This window comes from Ovis canadensis, chromosome 2, assembly GCF_042477335.2.
Source record: "Ovis canadensis isolate MfBH-ARS-UI-01 breed Bighorn chromosome 2, ARS-UI_OviCan_v2, whole genome shotgun sequence".
NCBI lineage: Eukaryota > Metazoa > Chordata > Mammalia > Artiodactyla > Bovidae > Ovis > Ovis canadensis.
Window position 1 is genome coordinate 251,419,050 of NC_091246.1, and position 18,336 is coordinate 251,437,385.

General features: G+C 53.6%; 1 long non-coding RNA gene across 2 annotated transcripts; it reads left to right on the top strand.

The window, feature by feature from the left end:
- LOC138433056 (uncharacterized) lies at positions 1 to 14,362 on the top strand. 2 transcript variants are annotated; one of them, XR_011254120.1, is made up of 4 exons: positions 1 to 62; positions 1,450 to 1,561; positions 1,847 to 1,972; positions 13,034 to 14,362. It is a non-coding gene; the product is annotated as an uncharacterized lncRNA (long non-coding RNA). The 2 variants fall into 2 exon arrangements; XR_011254121.1 differs by lacking the exon at positions 1,847 to 1,972 and having other exon boundaries at positions 4 to 62.
- The last annotated feature ends 3,974 nt before the right edge of the window (positions 14,363 to 18,336 follow it).

Genomic DNA, 18,336 nt, shown 5'->3' on the forward strand with positions numbered 1-18,336 from the left:
GGTGGGGAGGACCCGGAGCAGACGGAGGGAGCCTGGCAAGTTTGAGGGTTGCCTGAGAAAGGGTGGGTTCTCTGGGAGGGTGGTTGGAACAGGGCATTTATGTTGGCGATGGGGAGAGGAGGGGCCTTCGGGTCAGATCTGGGGCGGGGAAGGCGGGGGGGGGGGGGGGGGGCCGGGGCGGGGAGGGCGGTTCTTGAAATGTGAGCTCAAGGGTCAGTTTAGAGCAGTGCTCGTGGGGTTGGGAAACAGTTTTGCCCTCCAGGGGCCATTTGGCGATGTCCCGAGACCTTTGTGGTTGTGACAGCGTGGGAGGAGGGTAGAGCTCTGGGGGTCCATGGGTAGAGGGCATGGATGCTGTTAAACTTCTTATGGCACCCAGAACCATCCAGCCCCCAGCGCACCAAAGCTGAGAACTCTTGGTTTAGAATCTACTTAAGAGCCTTTACCAGGAACCAAAGTGAGATTTGGGGCAAGTCCCTTAGTCTCATGCCTCAGTGGCCCCCTCCCTAAAATGGGCTGATTATACTGGCTGATGTTTGAGGAAGTAGCTGGTCACACCCTAGTACTTTACAGATATGATCTCATCTAATCCTTATAACCCAGGGAGGAGGGTATTACTCCTATTAACAGTCAACTTTTACAGCCACTTCTTAAGTATCAGGCCCTATACTAAGTTCTTTACAGATCCTCATTTATTTAATCCCTGCAACAACTCCATGAGAAAGGCACTATTACAATCCCCACTGAACAGAGGCACCAGAGAACGGAAGGTCCCCGAGGATGGTGTTTCCCTCTCTCTCTCTGACTCTTGGCAACCCCATGGACTGCAGCCTGTCAGGCCCCTCTGTCCATGGGATTCTCCAGGCAAGGATACTAGAGTGGGTTGCCATGCCCTTCTCCAGGGGATCTTCTCCAAACAAGAATCGAGCCTGGGCCTCTTGCATTGCAGGCAGATTCCCTACCGTCTGAGGCACCAGGGAAGCCCACCAGTGTCTAGAACAGCATCTAAATAACTGTTGAGCAGGAAATACAGATACCCTCCAATGGACTCCAGTGGGCCCATGAGTCTCCTGCCCTTGTGAAGAAACTGAGGCGCAGAAAGGTTGAGGATCTCATTTGGAGACACAAAGCAGTTCCTGCCTCCCTTGCCTTTTGGCCGAGGAAGCCGCTGGGTGGTTTCGTCTCCTCCAGGCCCCTAGAGCCTGGCTCTTCCGCTGGCAAGAAGGGAGCTTGTGTGGGAGCATTTCTGAGATGCCCAGAGGGCAAGCGGGTTGGGGTTTCCCTGGAGTCCCAGCTGAGCCAGAAAGGACTAGATTCTTGGACTTGAACCAAACCCGGAAGGCAGTCTGCGCGAGAATGTGTCTAGGGCCTGGGATGGGGTTTGTACCACATCCCCTGGTGAATACGGAGAGATCCTGATTTAATCTGATCCTGGTCCCCTACCTGCAGGGCCTTGGGAGAGACAGATGTGGCATCCGACGCGTCCCCTGCCCAAGCTGCCGTGCCGTCTGCAGGCTCCTTGTTCGAGGTGCAAATATCAGCCCGGCCTGGGAGCAGCCAGGTGGGGACTTGTTCAGAGGCTTCAATCTCCGCCTCTGATGCCTACACCACCTTGAATCCTAAACACACTTTTCATTTCACGAGTGCCTATTACTTGACTTTTCTGGCCCTCATTGGTGGAATGGAACCAGGAATCCAGGTCTCACAGGCTTGCTGGAAAGATTAAAGTGAAGTCCCTCAGTCGCGTCCGACTCTGCGACCCCATGGACTGTAGCCTGCCACGCTCCTCCGTCCATGGGATTTTCCAGGCAAGAGTAATGGAGTGGTTTGCCATTTCCTTCTCCAGAGGATCTTCCTGACCCAGGGATCAAAGCCGGATCTCCCACATTGTAGGCAGATGCTTTACCGTCTGAGCCACCAGAGAAGTCCTGGAAAGGTTTAAAGGCGATAACAATGAATACCCAGCGCCTTAGTAGGTTCTTTGCCTGAACTTCTTGGGGAATCCATCAAGTTTGAGCTTTGGGGTATCCCGGGGATGCAGTGGAGCTAGTAGGCGGGGATGGGGGGCGGTGAGGGTGTGCAGAGGCTTGGGAAGAGGCCTCTAAACCCTGCCATGTTCAGCTTGATGAATTGTGGCACCTGTAAATCCCAGACTGTCTCCCCGGGTCCGGTCCCTTGATGCTGTGCGGCCTTTAGGCTGGAGAGAGGGTGGTGCTGCTTGCTGGGTGTGGGTCGTGCCTCCCCTTCCTCATCCCCTCAACGGTTACAGGATCAGCAGCAGTTAAAAGAGCAGATGCTTGGTGTGGACCACAAACCTCCTCTCCTTCCACTTCTCCAGAAACCCGCTACACCCTGGCCACGCTGTTCTTTCCAGAATGTCATTCTTTTTCTGTCTCCGCACTTTTGCATATGCTGTTCTCTCAAGCCTCCCACCTCTTTGCATCTCGCCAAACTCATCCCCCAGGTTTCAGCCGAGTTGTTACCTCCTCCAGGAAGCCTTCCCTGACTTGGGCTCCTGCGGCCCTGTGCGCCTCTCTGCCCAAGCACTCGCTCCTCTGTGTGTCACTGCTGGTCAGTCCGCCACTATCAGACTGTGTTTCCCTCTGGGCTGGCCCTGGGGCTGTCTTGTGGGTCTCCATGTCCCCAGGGCTTCACACAAATGCCTGGCACGAAGCAGCTCCTCAGGGAACACTGTCGACTTAACGCTATAATAACAATCTCTTGCATATGTAGAGCTCTTTTTCAGTTTCGAAAGCCTTTTTTATGGCAATTGTGTCATCTGATCTTCACCGAGCACTTGTCATTCAAGGGAGGCAGGGGTCCCACTGGTGTTTCTGTTTCCAAGGAGGAAACCGAGGCCGGAAGACTTGAGGTGTGTTGTCCAGGTGGCCAGTGGACAGGCGCACTGCCCACACTGTCTTGCCTAAAGCAAGCATGGAAATGTAATATTTTTGGTCCAGGGTGTAATATAGTCTGCTCATAATTCTGATTGCAAGCTTTCTGCCTCGGGGGATGGGGTGGAGAGTTGGGGGCCAGGAGCTGTTGCTTCCAAGCCCTGGGAAGGAGCGGGGGCCAGCTTTGTGTGGCGGTGATGGGCTGTGTGGGGATGAGCATTCTCTGGAAGGGAAAGAGTGGGAGGCAGTGGCTCTCTTCTGCGGGGGTTCGTTCACTGCTGTGCTGGAGAGGGTTTCAGAACCCTGAAAATTTGGAGAAAAAAATATATCTAAAATAGAGAAATGACTAAGTAAACTGTAGTCCATCGACTTGGAATATTTAGCAACCATTAAAAATAATGTTTCTGTAGCTCTTGCCTTGGGAAAGTGTATATGTCATAATGCTGAAGACAAAAAGGAGACTATAAATTGGACCTGAGATAGGAGAACGGTGTGCAGGAATGGTTTGAATCCCAGCTCTGCCTCTTAGTCCTGCAGACTCAGGCAACCTGATCTCTCTGTGACTCGGTTTACTCATCTGTAAAATACGCGTAACAATAGTCCTCCCTCTTTAGGGAGGATTAAGTGTGTAAATAGATGTAAAGCACTTAAAGCAATGCCTGGTGTATATTGTTTTAAGATTTAGTAATTCGTTTTCTCAGAGTATCGATTTGCAATGCGGTGTTGGTTTCGGTGTGCAGAGAGGGAATCAGTGATGCGTGTAAGGGAATCAGTGATGCGCGTACACATATCCACTTTTTTTTCAGATTCTTTCCCCATATTTAGTTTTTCTTCTGTATCAGTTTTTGGCTGTGCTCGGTCCTCGTCTCTTCGCCCAGGCTCTCTCTAGTTGCAGTGGGTGAGTGGGAGGTACTCTTGCTAGATGGCTTCTCATTGCGGAGCATGACCTCTAGGGCTCCAGGGTTTTGGTGGTTGTGGCCCCCAGGCTAGTTGCTATGGCATGTGGGGTCTTCCTGGACCAGGGATCAAACCCGCGTCCCTTGCATTGCAAGGACCATCAGAGAAGCCCTACTTACTCTTAATAATTATTGTTATCTTTGCAGCTATGGAAAACATATACAAGAAAAAAAGATGGAAGAAAAGGTCAGCGCTGTATTTTTGCGGGAATGAGGTTACTGGGTGATTTTTACTTTCTTTTTTCCCCATTTCCCTAAATAGTCCCTAAAATATATTGCCTAAATATTTTACAGTAGGGATGTATTTCTTTTATTATCCTGAGAGGATAATAAACTGCTTTTCCCCCAAACCACAATAGTGGGGAGACAGACTCAGGAATCCTTTCCTTTTGGACTCAAGGGGCGTGATCACAGGTCACCTCCATAATTAACACCTGGGACGCCCTGAGAACACACGCATGTCAATATATTTTTCTTCTGCCTGGGTCAGCAGTTCTAGGGTAGTCTTTCCCCAAACAGATCAGGCTGACCCTTTTGTCTCTCATCGGCTTGTTTAATAATTTTATATGATGCTTATTGAAACAAGGAGCTGAGCTGTTTAATACCCACAACGACAAGCTGTCACCACCTGATGACAGTGAGAATTCCCCAGGCAGGGTGCGTCAGAGATGAAACTAAATCATTCTGACCACCCTGTCATCATCACACGCTCCCTCTATCCAGCGAGACAAGGGCATTTACAGTGAAGGAAACGCCAACTGCTGTGTAAGCTGATACGGCTCCGTCAGTCAGCTGGCCGGGCCGGCAGTCTGCCAGGGCAGGCTGGCCAGCTGGCCGGCAAATGACTGTGCTGAGCACACAGTAGGCGTTCAGTAATTACTCCTGGGCCAATGCAAGTGCAATTTTGTTAGGTCTGGCCGTGTGCATGACTGCATCGTGGACACTGTCCTGCGTCCTGGTGGAGAGAAGGGTGTGCAAAAGCTGTCTTGACCTTTCGAGAGTAAGGGCCCATGGCTTCTTTCAGGTTCTTCTACCAAGAGTTGCATGAATCCTAGTCTTTTGGGATGATGGTCCCAGACCTAGCGGGTCTATGGTAGACCTTGAGTTTTCTCTGGATTCTTTTTGGGATAAGGGTTGATGTGACCATGATAACCGTTACTGCAACATCTTACCAGGTCTCACATCCCCATCCCGCTATTTTTCATTAATCCTCCCATCCATCTCTCCATCTGTCTCTCCATCCATGGTCCATTGTGAAGCTATTTGTGTGTGTGCGTGTATGTATATGTTAGTCACTCAGTCATATCTGACTCTTTGTGACTCCATGGACTGTAGCCCGCCAGGCTCCTCTGTCCATGAAATTCTCCAGGCAGGAATCCTGGAGTGGGTTGCCATTCCCTTCTCCAGAGGATCTTCCCGACCCAGTGATGAAACTGCAGCGTCTCCTGCCTTGCAGGCAGATTCTTTACCTTTGGAGCCGCCAGGGAAGTCCAGCAAGCTATTTAATGGTGGATAAATACTTAGATCCTAGGGCTTCAGATCTGCTTGTGGTGTGGGATGCAGAGAGGCGGCCAGGCACTGAGGCGGCAGGGCAATCTCAAAGTCCTGAGTAAAGAGAGGTGGAATCCGACACCCACCTGGAGCCTCAGGAGAGACTTCATGGTGGGCACCATCGTTGCCATCACCATCGCCACTGAGATTCTTCTGACCAGTGGTGGGGCCTCAGCCCAACAGAGTCATTCACAAAGTGAAAGGGAAAGTCGCTCATTTGTGTCTGACTCTTTGCAACCCCATGGGCTACACGGTCCCTGGAAGTCTCCAGGCCAGAATACTGGAGTGGGTGGCCTTTCCCTTCTCCCGTGGTTCTTCCCAACCCAAGGATCGAATCCAGGTCTCCCGCATTGCAGGCGGATTCTTTCCCATCAGAGCTGCAAAGATGGGATAGGCCCCTGACACGCCTCCTCGTCCCTGCACTCTGACCTCTCTGCCAACCCGTCTGGTCCCTCCTGCCTACTCTCCTGCCTTTCCTGGTTCTCTTCTCCACTCTCCCTGACTCCTCCATCCCTACCCCCTACCTGTCAAGGGCACCAGTCCGCAGAGCCCTGATCCTTGCTAGATGACAATTAGACTGATAAACCGACTTGTGAAGATGGGCCTTTGGGTGTTGCCATGTTCCTGTAACACTTTCTCTGTCATCGCCACCGTGATCTAGTGTGTGCGTTTACTGTGCACCGTGAAATGCCTATTGCAAACAACACCAACTGTGCGTCATTATCACGTGTTCTGAGCACCAAATGTGAGCACTGACTCCATGACCGGACTTCTCACGTGGGCCTGTACTGTGAATTTCATTTGGGTCTAGATTTCAGCACGTTGGAGTAGGGAGGAGGAGGAGGTCCCAGTCAGGCGGGCCTGAGTTCAGATCTCATAAAACCTCTTGCTAGCTCTTGGGTAAGGCATTTAACATCTCTGAGCCTCAGTTTGCTTATCTGTTAAATGGAGACAGTAACACCTACCTGGATGATGGGCCTGTTGCAAACAGTCAGGTATCGTATTAGTGGGAGAGTCCCCCCAGGAGTGTTAAATGCCCTGCCCGTGTTCCCCCTGCAGAGGGGCTGGAGACTGGGGGAGTGTTCGGACTCAGCTCGCATCTCGCGGCCTGTGCCCTGGGCTGGCTGTGTTGTGGGGTCCAGGCGGGTGGTGTAACCAGAAAGGCCTAAGAGTGGTTGATATCTGATTGTCCTCCCCTGGGTCTAATTACAAAGCCTTGCAGGAAGTTTTACAAGCTGAGGGTAGAGGTTTCACCCACTCAATGACCCCTGGGTCTCAGTCATCACTACTGGGGGGCCCTCTCTTACTTTCTCCCTTGGGGATTCACATCATCCCCCCATGCCTCTCTGTCCTTACTTTGGCCTCCCACGAAGTAGTCCAACCCCCTTCCTTATTTTCTTTTAAAACAGAGAAAAACAGGTAAGAGTTTTATAACACATAGACCTCCTGTATACATGAGAGCTTGCAAGGAAAACTGAGGAACTTCCTTTTCCTCTGTTTTTTAATCTATAACTTCGCTTATCAGTTTATGGCTGTGCTGGTCTCTGTTGCTGCGCGGGTTTTCTCTAGCTGTGGTGTGCAGGCTTTCCGTGGTGGGGCTTCTCTGGCTGCTGAGCATAGGCTCTAGGGCATGCGGGCTTCAGTCCTCGCACACGCTGGGGCTCCCGGGCTCCAGGGCACAGCTCAGTCGTCGTGGTGCTTGGGCTTAGTTGCTCCTGGGCATGCGGGATCTTCCCCGATGAGGGATCAAACCCATGTCTCCTGCATTGGCAGGCACACCCTTCACCACCGAAACGCCGGGGAAGCCCATTCCCTGGGTTTTAATCAGCAAAAAAGACAGTCCCCTGGCAGTGAGATCCCTCAGAGAGGCCTTGCCCTCCATGCGTTAATCCATCTTCACCTTCATTCAGCCCATGTTTCTAAAGTCCTACTGTGTGCTGAGTCCTGCATGTGAGACAGGGTGTCATGGATGGCAGGGGTGGTACTGAGCTTGGTTCCGTCTGATGAGTGGTTTGAGACATTCCCCTCCCCGTCCCAACGTCTGTTCTCAAGACTCAATAGACTGAAGGTCAGCTATGTGGCTTGGGACTTCTGCTTGATAATCAGTTCAGCCGCTCAGTAGTGCCCAACTCTTTGCAACACCCTGGACTGCAGCATTCCAGGCCTCCCTGTCCATTACCAACTCCCAGAGCTTGCTCAAACTCATGGCCATCTAGTCGGTGATGCCATCCAACCATCTCATCCTCTGTCGTCCCCTTCTCCTCCTGCCCTCAATCTTTCCCAGCATCAGGGTCTTTTCTGATGAGTCAGTTCACATCAGGTGGCCAAAGTATTGGAGCTTCAGCTTCAGCAAGAAGCATAAACTTGCGCTTGGACACATCCGCCTGCTGCACCTGCATTTGAGACTGTGTCAAAATGTCACACTTTTGGTAGACCGTTGGGAATGGGGGTTAGCAAGAGAGACGTCGTGACTGGGAGATACTACTGATTTGAGGTTATGATCCTGGAGGCAAAGGGTCAGATGATGAGGGTGGGTATTACTGGGCTGGGGTCTGGGGGGGGATACATGGTGAGAAGCTGGGGGGAGAAGAGAAGAGAAGGGGGAATGGAGGGGAGAGCCTTGAGGAACAGTCCCTTGAAAGCTTGGGAGGCCAGAAGAGGCCTGTTCTCAGAGATGGGATGAGAGCTTGAGGAAAGGGCAGTGGGAATAGGGTTAGGGGAGATCCAGGGCCTGGTGGTACCCGGGCACGGTGGCCTCGGGGCTGGTCACCTCTGTGACCTTGAGGCTGGAAGCAGAACGCAGGAGGTTGGGAGCCGGGAGAGGTGGGCGGGGAAGGTGGAGGGCCTCGGCCATTCTTTGGAGGAGGTGGGCAGTGAGGGGGAGGGGTGCTCGTGAGTTGAGGGCCATCTTTGGGCAGGACGCAGTTAGAGGCAGAGGGAAGGGTCTCCTTCGTGCTGTGCATATATGGGGTTGGCCAAAACGTTCAGGTTTTTCATACCATCTTAAAGACAAAACTCAAGTGAACTTTTTTGGCCAATCCAATACCTTGGTGTGGACACAGTGTTGACCAGTCACCTTTTTAGGTCAATGGTACCTTTGTCTAATGGCAGCTATTCCATCCCTCAGTAACCACTAAGCACCTGTTATGTGCCAGAATCGGTTCCACGTGCTGAGGGTACAGCTGAGAGAAAGTGGGCAGGATCCTAGCCTTCAAGGATCTTCCCCTCTAGTGGGGACAAAGACAGTGAGCACATTATAACTCAGCTGGCTTTGAGATCAAACGGAGATAAGAGCCACCAGGCTTAGAGAAGCATTGTTACTAATGGTCCAGAACAAGGCTTTGTTAACACACAGAGACCTTATTCAAGTGGGGCCGTGTGTGCGGGCTGCTCCTCTGCTTCTGAGGTCCGGTCTGGGGGTTGGGAAGGAGGGAAGGACAGACTGGCACCCATGTGTCTCCTCAACGCCCACCTTGATGCCGGGGTGACCTCCTGGGTGAGCTGGCCGCTGTCACCGTGGAGCTGCGCACTCACTTGGTCCAGGACTCCCAGAGGCTGAAGGGGGCGATCGGGGAGGTGGAAGGGCTGCAGGGTCAGGGGCTGCTCCTTGCCAAGGGTGGGCCACAGAGCAGCAGTCAGGGCGCACCCCACCGGCCTTCAGACCGTGCTATACGCTTCCAGCTGCTGCTCCTCCGGGCTCGCCCTCCACACCCCATGCAGGCTGACTTTCGCTACCCACGCCACCCCAGCACCAGCCGGGGGAGGGAGTTTCGGGAGAGGGCACAGGATCTCAGCTGCAATGGGTTAGCTCCACAGACACAGCACAAAGCTAACTCAGCGGTGACGGGGGCGATGAGGTAGGGATGACAGGGGCAAGGGTTTCTTTAGCTCAGATGGGCGGGGGAGGCCCCTCTGAGGAGGAGGCATGCGTGATGAGACCTGGGGGAGAGAACCTGGCACCTTCCAGGGACAGAGAGGACAGGGAGGCTGGGGCCTGGAGATGAGCCTGGAGGAGCCCCAGTGCTCAGAGCCTCGCTATGAGCTATGCTGGATTTGGTTCTGGTCACAGTGAGAAGGGGGTTTCCCAGGCAGCACTAGGGGTAAAGAATCTGCCTGCCAATTCAGGAGAGGTAGGGAGCTGGTGATGGACAGGGAAGCCTGGCGTGCTGCAGTCCAGGGGGTCGCAAAGAGTTGGACACAACTGAGCGACTGAACTGATTGACGAGACTCGGGTTTGATCCCTGGGTCGGGAAGATCCCCCAGAGAAGGAAATGGTAAGCCCACTCTGGTATTCTTGATGGGGAATCCCATGGTCAGAGGAGCCTGGCGGGCTACAGTCCATGGGGTCGCAGAGTTGGACATGACTGAGCGTCTGGGCACACAGTGCGAAGGGCTTTGAGCAGGGTGGTGACGTGGCTCGCTTTCAACTTCTGAATGCTCACTGGTGCTGCTGGATGGAAGAGGGGCTTCGGGATTGGGTGGGAAAGACGGAGTGGGGGGCAAGTGGGGCTGCTACAGTGCTTAACGAGGACGTGATGACAGCCGGGACTGGGTGCTGGCTGGGAGGGGAGATACAGGTGGTTAGACTGTGCATCTGATCTGGGAACAGAGATAGCATTAAAGTGCATGTTTTTTTGTTGTTGTTATTCTGTTTTTTGTCTGCGTGGCAAGGCATGTGGAATCTTGGTTCCCCAACCAGGGATCAAACCTGTACCCCCTGCATTGGAAGAAGAGTCTTCTTAAGCACTGACCCTTCCCTCCCACCCACCCCTACCCTGGGAACTTTCTTAAGTGTTTTTTTTTTTTTTAAATAATATTCTTAAAGATTTTTCAAAATTTATTTTGGGCTCCATCGGGTCTTCGTTGCCGTGAGCGCTTTTCTCTGGTGCTGGGCGGCAATTGCTCTCTAGTTGCGGTGCTGAGGCCTCTGGCGGCTTCTCTCGCCAAGAAGTGTGGGCTCTAGGGCAGGCGGGCTTCAGTACTTGCCTCTAGGGCTTAGTTGCCCTGGGGCAGGCGGAACCTTCCCAGACAAGGAATCGAACCCCACATTCTTAACGGCCGGGCCACCCAGGAAGTCTTCTGGGACTTCCTCCAGGGAGGTGGGTTTTGAGTTAAAGGGTAGAGAGGCTTTAGGGCTTCCCAGGAGGCACTACCGGTAAAGAACTGCCTGCCAGAGACGTGGGTTCAGTCCCTGGGTTGGGAAGATCCCCTGGAGGAGGACACGGCAACCCACTCCAGCGTTCTTGCCTGGAGAATCCCATGGACAGAGGAGCCTGGCGGGCTACAGTCCACGGGGTCCCAAAGAATCGGACACGACCGAGTGCCTTGGCACAGCACGGGACAGAGAGGCTTTAAGGTCCTCTTGAACAGTAGAGTTATTATCCTGCGCTCCTTTGGTCCTTGCTTCTGAGAAAGGTTATCCTTTCCCCAGTGAGTTCCTTGCTCTTCGTGGCCCCTGCCGTCATCGGCCACGAGAATCCATCCCCTGCTATCCCCTCCTGTCTCTTTCTCGTAACAGGTAGGGCTGCCTCTCCTCCATTTCACCCTTCCTGACCTTGGCATTTCTCTGCCTTTGGGTTCTAGTCAGTTGTGAGCACCCCCACCGTCCTGTGCCTTTAAGATGGGAAGAGAAGGGCCAGATGAAATCTATCTGCTCAAAGTCCTGCCTTAATGAGAGGCAGAGAGAGAAGATAATAAAAGCAAGAGCCAGCCTGGGGGGAAAAAAAGAAAAGATTTTTATCCTCCCAACCCTGCAAGTTCCCCTCTGGCTCTGAGAAAGCCTCAAAAGATTTCTCTCCGAACATATGAGTAATACCCAGTAAAAAACGCTGTCCTCGGAGCAGAGGGAGAAGATGGAATGATTCTGTGTTTGATTAGAATTTATTTCCAACCTGCAGCCTCCCTGGTGCCAACCTCCCACGCTCCCCGCCCCTGCAGAGCTTGGCAGCCCGAGAAACAAGGAGAGGAGGGAGACAGGAAAGGGGGGATGAGGGGAGGCAGGGGTCTCTGGACTCTAGAGGACTTCCCGGCACAAAGAGGAGAGAGGTGTCCTCCGCTTGATCCCTCCAGAGGGAGTGGCCAGTGGGGCTGCAGGCCTCTTAGGACTTTGTGAAAGAGGCAGCTTGGATTTCCAGGGGTCCTGGGAGGGATGGTTGACTGATGCAGCCAGTCAGGCTGGGCTGCTAGCTTGCTGTGTGATCTTGGAGAGCTTGCTTGCCCTCTCTGGTTTCACTTCCTAATCTGCCGTCAATAAGGACCTTCAGTTCAGTTCAGTTCAGTCGCTCAGTCATGTCCGACTCTCTGCGACCCCATGGACTGCAGCACACCAGGCCCCCCTGTCCATCACCAGCTCTTAGTGGCTATGATTTTGGGACAATTGCAACATGGCCATCTGGGAGCCAGTTTGGCTCTCACTGGGTTGGGTTCCAGGGAGATTCCCTCTATGTTAGACTGGGGAGTGATGTGGGGCAGGGGACAGGGGTCAGGAGTCCTGAGACTTTGGGGCAAGGACTCTCTCCTGTCTTGGGTTGTCTCTAGGCAGTGAGGGTAAATCTCACCGAGTGACTATCCTGCCATCCTTCATTCATCACGGGCTACGTGCGGTTACTGGCTGCACGTGGTCAACAAAATACAGCCCCCACCCGCACAAGGCTCTCGGTGCGGTGGGCGGAGAGCAGGCACAGGGCACTGGGGGTGCGGAGGAAAGGCCCTGGGCCTGGGCTTTGGAGGCCATGGCTGCCTGGGGAAGCTGATGTCTAAGCTGGGGCCCGCAGAGTGAATGGAGGGAAGGCAGGAGAGGAACTGGGTAAGGGGGGCACCCACAAGAGGCAAGGGGCTGGCAGAGGGGCAGGGTGAGAACAGGCGGGGTGTGTGGGGAGGACTGGAGGCTGCTGTGATGGGAGGTGGGAAGCAGGGGGTCAGGGATGGGGCCTTGGGGACCCCTCAGCAGGGTCTCTCCAGGAAGGAGTCTGGCCAAGTGCATCTCACGGGCACGTGGGAAGACACGGGGGTGGGCTTATGACTCTCAGCTCTTTCAAAGCGCCACCCCCTGGGGCTCCCTTCTCTCACCCTGGAAGTGGACAGTTCTGGTTGAAACACATGTGAGAGGGAGCCAGGCTTCTTCAACATGGATCTAGGGCTTCAGTGGGTGAAGGCTTTGGAGAGCCGACTTGGGCCCCATCACTCAGGGCTCAGTGCTGGATCTGGCTGCCCTGGTGGGAGTGAACTCCCATTCTTGGCGTAGGGGGCTATCTGTCCAGCTCTGGAAGGAAGGGTGATTGGGATGGACAGACTTCATCCTGGGGTGAAGAGGTGTGAGCCCTGGAATGAGCCTAGACAGGTCTGGTTTCCCAGTATTGACTGTCACGCAGAGCTGTGGATCCTTGGGTAGGTCAGTTCACCTCTCTGAGCCTAGGTTTTCTTCTCTGTAAAGTGATATTAGCAGCATCCACTTTCCAGGGTGGTTTTGAAGGAAGGTTAAACAAGATGATGATGGGGGTGGTGGTGATAATGTCACTGATGGTGATGATGATGGTATTAACAGTGTTGAGTCCTAAACTCTGTTAGTGGGTGATGCAATGCACTGTTGAGGTTCCCTCTTCAGGACCAAGACACTCATCTCCCGGTTTCCAGGAGTGTTGTCCTCAGCCCAAGTCAAGGTCACGCCTGTTCCTGGGGCACAGCGGCCTGGCCTCAGTGTAGAAGAATGCAAAGGGTGAGTTCTCCCACACCCCTCGGAGCTTCAGATGGTGGCAGCTGCGGAGTGGGTCCTCTTTTCCCTCTGCCCAGACCTGCTTGCTCCACCCACCCTTCTGCCAAGAGCCTTCCCTGACAAACCTCCTGCATCTAGACCGTCCATTTCAGAGGATGTTTCTCAGGAGTCTGATGTCAGACAGCCCTTTGGACTGTTGCATGTCATCCTCCCCATAATCCTTTGTGGGAGATACCATGATTAAACTCTTTTAACACCCAGGGAAACTGGAGTAAAGAGGTGAGATCTCTGTTGCAGCTGCATAGATCGGAAGTGGTAGAGCTTGGACTTGAACACAGGTAAAACTCGGGACCTGACTCCACAACACAGCTTCCAACCATCCTCCGGAGCCTGGCCCCGGAGCCTGGTCACAGGCAGCCAGCAAAGGGCAGTAAGGGGCTAACGCCCCTTTCCACAGGGGTGGCTCTAGACTGTTGCCACTTGCTTCAAGACCCTCGTCTCTTGTCCCCCTCCCCGTTTTCCCCACACTGAGACAGCAGCAGCAGCAGCAGCAAGCTTCACGAGCCTCGCCAGCGTGCCTGTATCACAAGGAGAAAACACCACCTTTCTCGGCCACCCACTCCCCAGCTGCCGAGGGAACACCATTGTTCCCGCCGCCAGGGTGGGTGTCTTCGCCTGCCCCACCCCCCGACGTGTGGTTTGCGTCTCTGGGGAAGCTGCTGGGAGGAGAGACGCAGAATCTGCTGTTGCCTCACCCCGGGATCTGAGACCCCAGAGGAGGAAGCCCCCCCACTGGCCACGCCTGGACCTGTGATAGCAGCTTCCTGGGCGTGAGAAGATCCGCGTCTAGTCCCGGCACCCCACTGACTCGGGATGGGGGCCCGGGGCTCCTCTGGGCCTCAGTTGCCCACCTAAAGGATCTCCAAGGGTCCTTCTGAGCTGGTGTGCCGTGTGGATGCTGCCCGGGCTTCTGCCGCTTCCTCCCTCGAATGGCCAGAACGCCACCTCCCTCTTCACTGGGGTGGAGCTCTACCGTTCAGCCCCTTCATGGGGACTGTCCCCTTCACGGGGACACGGTCGCACTGGAGGCTGGAGGTCGCCGTGAGGCTGGACGATGACGGCCTTCTGTCATCAGATGACAGACAGGGGCTCCTAGAGGAGCGGCGACTCGCCTCAGCCCATTTGATCTTTCGAAAACTCTTGATAGTCTCTCATTTTTAACCTACAAATAAAAATTATATGCTGCTGAATGTGAGACCTGAGAGCTTAGAAGTCACCCCCCGTCAGATCCTTCTGTTTGACAGATGGGGACGTCAGGTGCCCCCCGCTGCCCCGCCACCCGGTTGCACGGTGACCTGTGGCAGAGCTGGGTTCAAGGCCAAGTCTGGGGCTGCTGGGAGGAGAGATGTGAAATCAACGACCCGTGTGTGTGCTCAGTTGCCTCAGCCGTGTCCGACTCTTGGCGACCCTGTGGACCGTAGCCCGCCAGGCTCCTCTGTCCATGGGATTCTCCAGGCACGAATACTGGAGCAGGTCGCCATTTCCTTCCCAGGGGATCTTCCTGACCCAGGGATCGAACCCCGAGTTTGCTGCATCTTCTGCCTTGCAAGCAGATTCTATACTGCTGAGCCACCGGGGCAGCCTTCCATGACCCTTAGTTGGGTGTTTATCAAATTTCATGCCATAAATGATTTCCCTTTTGAGGCCTAAAGCCTAACCCACTAATGGGAAGTCACGCAGCGCACCAATTTGTGGACGTGCGGCCCCTGTTTCGGGGGTGGGAGCAGAGTGCTCCCTGTGATGATCAGGCCCGTTCTACCCTGTAGCATGCAGCCGGGGACGTGCCCGGTGGGGGTGGCTTCGTGTCTTTATTTTCCTACCACGGTAGCGCAGGAGGCCCAGAGAGGAGGTGACGCCGAGCGGCAGGGACAAAGAAGTGTGTGTGTTCTGGCGAATTTGGGGAATTAACTCTGAGGCTGTTCCAAGGAGGAAATGATGTTTTGAATTGGGAGTTATTATACATTTGAGCTCACTGCTTTTTAAAGAACACCTTGTTTACTGAACTGTTCTGTTTACAGATTTATTTATACCTGGCTCACTTTGAAAAAGAATCTGAAGGGGCAAATTATTTAATTAGATCGTGAGTTTCTTAAGGGCAGAAACTACCCCCCACTACCTCCCCTCTTCTGACAGGCTAACTCCTGGTCGGCTACCTTCTGCCCTCTCCTAGCTGGATTTTCTGCCTCCCTCTGTCGTTGTAATAATCTGTTTCTGTGCCTTTGTTTTCCGCTGAACTATGAGCTCAGTGAAAATATGTATTAGAAAATCTGTATTAGACATGTTAGTGTCTCATCCAACGACCTATCCATCCAGCAAGCAAACATGTGTCCATGTGTGTGCTTAGTCACTCAGTCGTGTGCGACTCTTTGTGACCCCACGACTATGGCCCGCCAGGCTCCTCTGTCCATGGGGATTCTCCAGGCAAGAATGCTGGAGTGGGTTGCCGTGCCCTCCTGCAGGGGATCTTCCCAACCCAGGGATCAAACCCAGGTCTCCCACATCACAGGCAGATTCTCTACCAGCTGAGCCACCAGGGAAGCCCGTCCATCCATCCACCCAACAGGCAGACATCGTCCATGCATCTTTACAGTCGTCCATTTGCTAACCACTTGTCTACCATTTTCCGTCCATCGTATATCCATCGTATATCCAGGTGACCATGCGTCTATTCTTTCAAAGCCCAAGAGAGTTGCACAAGTGAAGCCACACTGAACGGACTACAAGCAAACATCCTTTCCCCGGGGCTGCTTTTCTCCTAAGCTCTAGGTGTGCGTACGCGCTCAGTCCCTTCAGCCGTGTCTGCCTCTGTGCGATCCCAGGGACTGCAGCCCGCCAGGCTCCTCTGTCCATGGGATTCTCCAGGCAAGAATGCTGGAGTGGGTTGCCATGCGCTCCTTCAGGGGATCTCCCCGAGCCAGGGATCCAACCCTCATCTCTTGCGTCTCCCGCATTGGCGGGTGGGTTCTTTACCGCTAGCGCCGCCCGGGAAGCCCAGACGCTAATGTAGCACAAGTATTAACTAATGAGTAAATGAAGCTACAGTCTCCCCAGGACTCCATGAGGCAGGATCATTATCACCGTGTTTCGGATGAGGAAAGTATCACGGAGAGAGTTTTAGGAACCTGCCCATGTCACGTAGCTGGTCAGTGTCAGAGCGAGCTGGCCCTGGTCACCTGGCTGCAGCACCCTGGCCTCTTGCTTCCCCGTGGTGGAGGATATTTCTGGGGGGATGCTTTAAGCTGTCTTGTAGTTCTTCCCCACAGTGTGCTAATCTCTCTCACCTCCAGTCTTCATCTTTACAAGCTCTGGCCCTCTCCCTGTCCTGTTCCCACTTCCTTTCTACTAAGAACAGAGGCTCCTGATCTTAGCCCCTGGGGAGAGAGGGGAAGAGAGAGAGAGCCATGAGGGGCCTTCTGTCTGGGCCAGGTCAGAGGTGAGGAGGAAGACAGACTCCCCACAGGCAGCCAGAGCCGTCCTCTCCCATCCTGTCCCCTGGGGAGGACCAGAGCCGCCTGAGGTGTGCAGCTCTGCTGTGAGCGGGCAGTGATGGGTCGGTGTGTCTAACGGGCCAGGGAGGACCAATCAAGGCGGAAAGCATTTGGCCCAGTGCGGCTCTTCCAAGCTCTCAGGAAGCCATGTGGAATTCCCAGAGAGGGATTCCATTTCTCCTGAGGTGTGGGGGTTTCCACCTAACGCTGTCCGGGCACCTTAAACTCCCCCGAGCCAGAAGTAAACCCGTTTCCTTTCTGCATCATCTCCTCCACTTGGTTTTTCCCTGCCCTTCTCTCTTGCTCCGGAAATGACTGCACCATCTAATCCTTTTGCCTGTCTGTTCATCCTTCTTTCCCCATTTCTTCAGGTAACAGCACCGCTCTCTTTGCATAATTGTTCTTGCATTTTAGTTCTTTTTTTTTTTTAAGATTTATTTATCTATTTATTTATCGTAACTTATTTTTGGCTGGGCTGGGTCTTTGTTGCTGTTCCATGGGCTTTCTCTGGCTGCAGAGAGAGGGGGCTACTCTTCACTGGGTGCATGGGTTTCCCCTTTCGGTGGCTTCTCTTGTGGAGCACAGCCTCTAGGCACGAGGGCTTCACTAGTTGTGGCCTTTCCCGGCTTCTAGAGCGCAGGCTCGGAAGTTGTGGAGCATGGGCTTAGTTAGTCTGCGCATGTGGAATCTTCCCAGGCCGGGGATCTAACCAGCGTCCCTTGCATTGCAAGGCAGATTCTTAACCACTAAACGCCCAGGGATACCCCCACCCTCCCCCCATTTTAGTTTCTGGTAGAACCAGCCCATTAGCATTCTACCTGTTCTGACTGTGGGGGGAGAATCATCCCAATCAGGCCAATCATATTTGCCCAGGCCTCAGGCCACAGCACCAAGCACAGAGAGGGGCCTGGGGCCACGCCTGGCCAATCAGAGCTCTTCCTCGGGATTCTTCTAATGGCAACTGGTAGGGAAATGTCCTTTCCTGGATGATGATAGGGCTCTAACGATAAGAGTCCTGAGCTCTTTGCAGTTGGGTAGAGGGTGGTACCAAGACAGATGAGGGCATCCTGCAGGCACCTGAGGCCCAGGTTCCAGTGGCTTCTAAAGGCAGCTCCACTTCTGACTTCTCCTCAGCTGGTTTTCAGGGCAGGGGTGAGTGGATGGGTAATGCATTTGCCCTTTGCCCAGGTTCTTTTTCTGTCACTTGCCATCCAAGAATCCTTGTGATCACATTGCTCCAATCAGCAACTCAAGCGTCTTCCTTGTTCAGCCCTCCCTTCTACCTCCCCATCCAATTGAAGCCAGATTTCTTAAACTCTATCTTTCAATGAGTTCTAACCTCTGCTCACTTCTCTCCATCCCCACAGCGTCCTGGATGATTCACGACTCTCTCTGGGTCTAGGCTCACCCACTCCAGTCTCTCACTTTACCCAAAGTAAATTTTTATTAAAGAAACCTTTTAATGTGTGTTGGGGCATAGCTGATTAACAGTGTTGTGATAGTTTCAGGTGGACAGTGAAGGGACTCAGCCGTACATACATGTATCCGTTCTCCTCCAAACTCTCCTCCCATCCAGGCTGCCGTATAACACTGAGCAGCGTTTCATGTGCTACATGGTAGATCCTTGGTTATCCATTTTAAAATACAGCAGTGTGTACATGTTCATCCCAAATTCC